We start from the raw sequence: 7057 nt of genomic DNA, 5'->3' as shown, positions 1-7057 counted from the left end.
GCCTCTTTACACTAAAAAGTTCCTTTTTCACAAGAAAAATCACATTGATGGTTCATAGTCATCCTGTGATCAGCCAATACACTGACATCTTTCTCCTTCTCAGTATTTTCTAACTGACAAAGCCCCTGCCTAAGAATAAGTTTTTGTTATTAGTCATTGAGAACTGTGTGCTGCTGAGTTTCAGCCCATTTCTGTTATTCTGGTCTCAATATTCCTGGTATGATATTTCTGATCCTTCCATGCTGAAGATGCTGCCTAATTTCTGCCCAAAGCACATTCTGTTAACCAGATGGCTTTTTGATCCAGGGTAATTAATGGAAGTTGTAGATAAGGTTGAGATAAGCCTGAAGAATACTCCTCACTCCCTCATCCCAATATTTCTAATCTTGGTATAGCTGGTTGTCTCCCAACATACCAATTCCTAATGCATCTTGCAATTCTTCCAGCAATTACCAGCTTTCCTAACACAGGGAAGAAATACTGTGCACTGTTCACGTATTTGATCATATTCCAGGGGTTAGATGTAAATTTTAAGCTTCAACTACCTAAGTTCCAGAGGCACAAACTGTTATAGATGCTTATTTCAGAAATTGCTTATTTCTAGTCAACTCTAATAGTCTCCTAATATGCTGAAGCTGACTTGTAGCAGACCAAGTTACTGTCTGACAGTCAATCAAACCTCTGCAAATATTAGTGATGAATCACAGGCCCAAGCGTGTTCACACACCAATAGAGAAAGAGTATGATCAACCTGGACTCAGATGCAGTTCACACACGATCAAAGAAGGCTACCAACTAGGCAGGCACACACACACACTTCCTGCTGCTCAGTGGATAAAGCCACTTCATCTAAAGCCACCTTGAACCTATTATCTACCTAAGGATCTGCCTCAGTCTTGTTACCAAAGCTTTTAATCAAGGCAACTTTTTTCTTCAACCCACAGAAATCATACCATCTTATATCCGTACAGCTAATCGGTTGGCCACAAAATCAAAGTCAGATGTTCTTGTGCACTTAGATTTGGTCCATCCGATCACACCATGCAGACTGACTAGGCTGTGCTCAAGCCAGCAATGCTCAGATCATCCTTGAAGCATTTGCATCTCTGCTGATGGCAAAGTGATGCTCATGGCTTAGTCAAGCTCCCTTCCTTTAGAAAGCTATGGAAAGGCATGGCAACTTCCATCCAGTCTCTCACAGGGCAGAAACAGAGGCAGGGTCTTACTGGAGAAATAGGAATCATTAGAACACAAGGACCTTGGAGCTGTAACAGTGTTTCAGAGGTCTACACTACCATCGACAAAAAATAAGCAGGTCCCATAGGCACAAGCCTCCTGGCCTAGTATGGCTGCTATTGGGGAAACTGTCTCACCCCCAGTCCACGGGAAGCAAAAATGAGATGCCTCGCCTGATCACTTTGCAACAAGAAAAGGCTCCAAAGAGTTTTCTCTGGAATCAACACTTAAACACGCTTTTCTTTAAAAATTACATTGTCTGGACAGATCCAAGAACCCCTACCATTGCCAGCCCTGGCCCGGGAACTTCCCAGGAGGAAAGCTGCCACTTTGTTATGAATTTAGTCATGTGTTACTTATATGGGATTTCTTAAAGGGAGAAAAGATGGATTAGGAAAACAATCCAGCTAAACAATTCATTTCCCTCCACCCACAGAGTATTGCCACTGGGTTCCCTGCTCCACAACCTCTCTCTCAAGATGGCAGCAGCAGCAAGACTAGAAATCTAACTAGTTTCAGTGGTGTCTACAGGAACTACCAAGCCGCACTGGGGCCATCAGCTGCCACAGCCAGTAACTTCTGGTTTCAAAGAACAACGTTATGCCTGATAGGCTATTAATAGCATCCTAAAGTCTCCTGAGACTGTGACCTATTACATTAACATTCACCATTCCCAAAAAGCATTTAGGGCATCACAACCTCATGCTGCTCATTACAGAGGCACCTTCTTGGTTCCTCAGATACTGAACACCTATTTTAACTGACTTGGTTATGCACAGCGAAAATGAACTATGCCAAAAAAATAAAAAATAAAAGAAGCCACACTAACAGCATATCACTGTAGCTGTATGCCAGAGCTGCCAACAAAATTCTCTACGTTCAGCTCAGGCTGATAGAAAGTCTTAGATGCTGCCATTCACAACGTAAGCTATATAAGCTATAGCTCTTATTTCCTAGGATCTATATCACTCTGTGTTGAGCAATACAAACTTCAGCCTGATGGCATTAAATTACAGAAGAAGCCCCCCTCCACCACACTACACTGAGGAAGGGAATGATTTGAGATACAGCACCTGAAGCTTAGGAATAGCTTAGCACAGTCCAAAACAATCCAGGTGAGCAGGGATATCACTGAGCCAGCAGTAAGATGCAAGAATTCAGCATCACACCCCTCTGCCAGCTGTAAACATTCCACTCAGTAGCAGATGCTGGGGCTGGCAACAAGAGTTGTTGGTACCATGACCAACCGAGTCTCAGTCCATCCTGCAGTATCAAGCACAGGATGTGAACTCTGTCTGTATTAAAGTCCTTCCCCATTTGAATGCAAAAACAAAGCTCTCGCATCTGAGTAAAAAAAATAAAGGTCACAGAAAAACCAGTGAGTTTCACAAAAAACAGATAATTCTAAAAGAAAAAGAGAAGCCTTTTGTTCTTTTCAGTGAACCTGAGTCAACTTTTCATCTGTGTTATTTGTGAAACTCTTCTGGCTTTCGGTGACCTTTCTCAAATAACTGCACAGCACTGCCAGACTTTGATATTGGAAGTGAACTGCATCACGGAACAACAGAAGGAAATGAAATAAGCCAGGTTAAATCTGAGGGGTGGATATGAACATCACTTAGGTCTGCATTCCAGAAGACTCAGACCCAAAACACAATCTATAAGGCACCAAATCTGCCAGCAGGAACAAGAACACAAACATAATCCGAGGTCATCTTCTCATCTAGGGCATGATCTGTTACCCTCTCACCTCCATCTGAGTATCCTGCGTACCCATTAGTACTACTGACACCAGGCAGCACGCTATGAAACAGTGTCCCATATCCCTGGCTATGAAGTGGTCCAGCAGAGGAGATGGGAAACTTTGCTGATTAATGGCTTGTTGAAGACTATTCTTTGTGGTTTAGTTGGTTTCCTAAGTTATAGCACTAAGCTCAGCAGCATTCAATCTTCAAGTGAAGATAGATACATGCCCCGGGGAGATTCAGACAACCTGCAAGATACCATAAGGGTACCAGCAGGACCCTGCCGCACATCAGTTCCTGTACATAGGTGTCTTGCTCTCTGAGCAGACCTGTAGATCCACAGGCTTTGCAGCCTCCCACTGGACTCTCCCTAGAAGTTCCCTATTGTTCTTGAACTGAGGAGTCCAGAACTGGACATAGTATTCCAGATGTGGTCTCAGCACAGCAGAGTAGAGGGCAAGGATCACCACTCTTGACCCACTGGCAACACTCTTCTCCACAAAGCCCAGGAAACCACTGGTTTTCTTCATCACAAGGGAACATCACTGGATCATGGTCAACCTGTTGCTCACCAGGTCTTCTCTGCAGAGTTTCTTTCCAGCAGGTCAGCCCCTAACCCCTACTAATGCATGCACATTTTTCACGTTGTACGATGTTTTTCATTATCCTCCTCCTAAGTCAAGTGAAGCTATTCCCAGGCTTCCCGTTGCACTGAATTCAGCTTCTTGCAGTGTCTAGCTAGCACAGATTGAAGAATGTTGCCCTACTGTGATGGTTGTGCAGAGCGCAGGAGCTGACCTCCTTTTGCCCAAGAAAGCTTCCTGCTTTCTCTCCACTCTTTCCATTCTCCTACACAATCTGCAGAGGTCTAACACGCTATTCTACCTTCATTTATTATCAGATATCCCCAGGCTAAGAATGCAATTTAAAAAAAGAAATTGCATCTACCTGCTTTCTCTCTCCATTAAAGAAACCAGAAAACTGAGCTGCAGCTAATGAGAACTTTCCAGAACAATCTGAGCTACTCTTGCAACTAGTCTCCTTGCCACCAGCACATTGTGGCTGGCTCAACAGTCTGGGATACCAGTGTTCTGCTCTTTATATGTCTTACACGCACCGTCAGCATTAGTAAGATGTATGTCTTCAAAGCCCACTCACTGTGACAGGGCAACAACAGGACTCTGAATCTTTTAAGAGACCAGTACCTGAAGCACTGTATCAAATTACCAATGGAGAGATTGTAATTTGGTGCGTGAGGGATGACACATAACTTTCACTACCCTGTAGACGTCATCTAACCAACAACAATTTCATCCCATGCTGGCGGATGGTTGCAGTGTGCAGCATCTCAGTGCACAGACTGTGCTCAGTGAGGTGCTCCTGGAGTCGCACAACACACTGGGCACTGCAGCAGCACCTGCAGGCCACACATCTGCACCTCGAGCACAGGGACCCTGCAAGTCAGCCTGGGAGAAGCCGATTCTTCCAATGCCTCTCCATTATATATTTACACACATCTCCTGCGCAAGGTTCACACTCACACGTCAAAGTACACTCACTAGTGATGCAGAAAATCAGAAGTATATGAGGGTCACATGAGCAATGTTATATATAACCACAAACCACATCAGAACCAGTCAAACAGCTCATAAGGTGGGAGAGGATTACAACTCACATTGATTGAAAAATGATGCTCAGAGGAATCCTGCACTTATCAGGGCATTTCTAGGCACTGAAGAACCATTTGAAGACTAAAAGAGAGCAAATCCATCAGATCAGCAAAGCAACAACTACAATATTTGGTTCACAGGGTTTTCCCAACTAGACTGTCCTGGGATGAGGGATAAGTTCCCAAGCTTATCAATCAAAAAAAATCATTGAGGAGTTGTCAAAACAAATAAGCAAATGCCTTCAAATAAGAGCACATCCAGACTTGCTCAGCATCATGTTTTAGAAATGCCCAGTACAGGACCCTTCAGTGTTGGAGGCTGACTCATATTCAAGAGATCTTAAGGTCTTCACACCCCAGCTGGCTCTGACACAAGAATTCTACAGTGATGCAAAACAAGTCTTATGAGGATCGGGTGTTACCCAACTAGGAGATTGGAGTCATACAACTCCTGTTAACATGGACAGAAAGGCCTCACAAGGTCATGGCATGCACAGTTTCTCCCACTTCCAGCTTCTGATTTCATCTTAATTCCCTGAAAAGTGTTTGCCCTTTTCATCTTCATCTTCTCATGGAGGTAACCTCACAAGCAGAACAAGACTAGGCTTACAGTAAGTCACTGTGAGTGTGGGTGACCTCCTCAAGTCTTCTCCCACTACCTCCATCAAGACTCAGTATGGCACTGATGACTCTAGGCCACAGGAGCAGCTCCCACCTGGCTGTAACAAGTACACCACCTCCCCAAAGTATTTGCTTGTTCAATAGAAACTGGGCAAAGTAGCTGCACAGCACTCTGCTCTATAGGGGCAACAGCCCAAAGATTAAGACCTATCACAGTGTATACTGAGGTGACACTCCAAGCAAAACTGGGAAACCAATCATGAATCAAAAGCCAAGTAGAAGCCACGTCTATGAGCAGTAAATGTAGGCACCAAACAGCCATCGCTAACCGCAGACACTGCTGTGGTCAAATGTGTCCCTGGTTACCACTGCTTTAGCTCGCTCAATCAGCAGTTACTGAAAAATCTTCTCAACTGGGGATAAGAAAATAGAATTATGCAGCATCCTGCCAAAGATATTTCCCTTTCCTGGCTCTTCACTGTGCTCTTATACGGCCCCTTTTTCCTCTCTGTGTTTATCGCCTCTTTGCTGGCTTTGCCTCCATCACAAGCTGGAATTGCACCCAGCTGAGTCCTAAGGAAACAAACTAGAGGCTGATGTTGCACTGCACACAGATGTTACTATAAGAAAGTTTTAAAGGACAGAAGCAAATCTGAAGAACTTATCTTCCTAACCACATGCATTACATTAATTAAGTTGAAGAACGTTAGGTACCAGATCTATTGTGCAGGAGCCAGAGGGCTCCAGCTCTGAAAGCATCCCACAGCCTTCCCTGGAGTCACAGTAAGAAACAAATGCTAGCCTGCCCATCACACAGACAACCTTACTGTGGAACCCACCCATTTCAGTGGTAAGAGAGTGCATCCTGGCCCAGAGTATCTATGGAATTCAAGAAGTTTTCTGTCCCTGTTATTAAGGCCTCAGACTTAGTGGCTCCTGGAGAGGAAGACTGTATTGCAGACCAAGTGCTTTGGGATGTCCTGCTAACAGTATCCTGCTCAAAGATTTCGAGCTTCACGTCATGTCTTTCTATAGGCTGCATCAAGCACTAGCTGGTGGGATTCCACTGCTGAGAGCGAACTACTCCCACCTCCTACACTTTCTCTGCATCCAGCTATATCCTACTCCCACCTCTAACTAGACACAGAGTAGTCAGGAAGATGAAGCAGAAGGTGCTATTTTTCTTCCCCTTAGCTTTGGATAGAGAAGGTAAATTTCTGCTTACTGACAGCTCAGTGCTAACTTCGCATGTTTGGCTTGGGAATATACCCAGGGTTTATGGATTTAAAAGCCCAACTTCTCAGTCCTGAATACATTAGTCCATATACAGCTTTAAAGTTATAAACCTTATGTAATTGAGCTGGCAGAGGACACATGGATCCACACTGGAGGAGCAGCACACAAACTCTTGATTTGATGCAGCCCAGCTGCAAGGCAGCCAGCTGAGGCTTAGCACTGTCCTCACAGGCCTCCACTCTGTTTCACACAGTGCCAGAAAAGTGGGAGAGTTCACATTTTCTTCCATGGGAAAGAGAAGCAGTCATTCTTTCTTCTCTTCCCTATATAGGCTAAGTTGCCTGTTAGATTCAAAATAGATGCAATAGTGAGAAGTATACAGGAACAAGCAGCAATGACTTCCTTGAAGTGTGGATTAATTGGTTTCTTCACAGGATACATCAGAACTCACTCAATTCCAGAATTTACCAAGTAAATTTTGAGATTATCTGTCCCAAATAGTTTGTCTAGATTGTCTTGTTAACTGGAAAATGAAAAAAAAAAAAAAAAG

Source organism: Meleagris gallopavo, chromosome 10 (assembly GCF_000146605.3).
Source record: "Meleagris gallopavo isolate NT-WF06-2002-E0010 breed Aviagen turkey brand Nicholas breeding stock chromosome 10, Turkey_5.1, whole genome shotgun sequence".
Taxonomy (NCBI): domain Eukaryota; kingdom Metazoa; phylum Chordata; class Aves; order Galliformes; family Phasianidae; genus Meleagris; species Meleagris gallopavo.
This window is presented reverse-complemented; position numbering follows the sequence as displayed.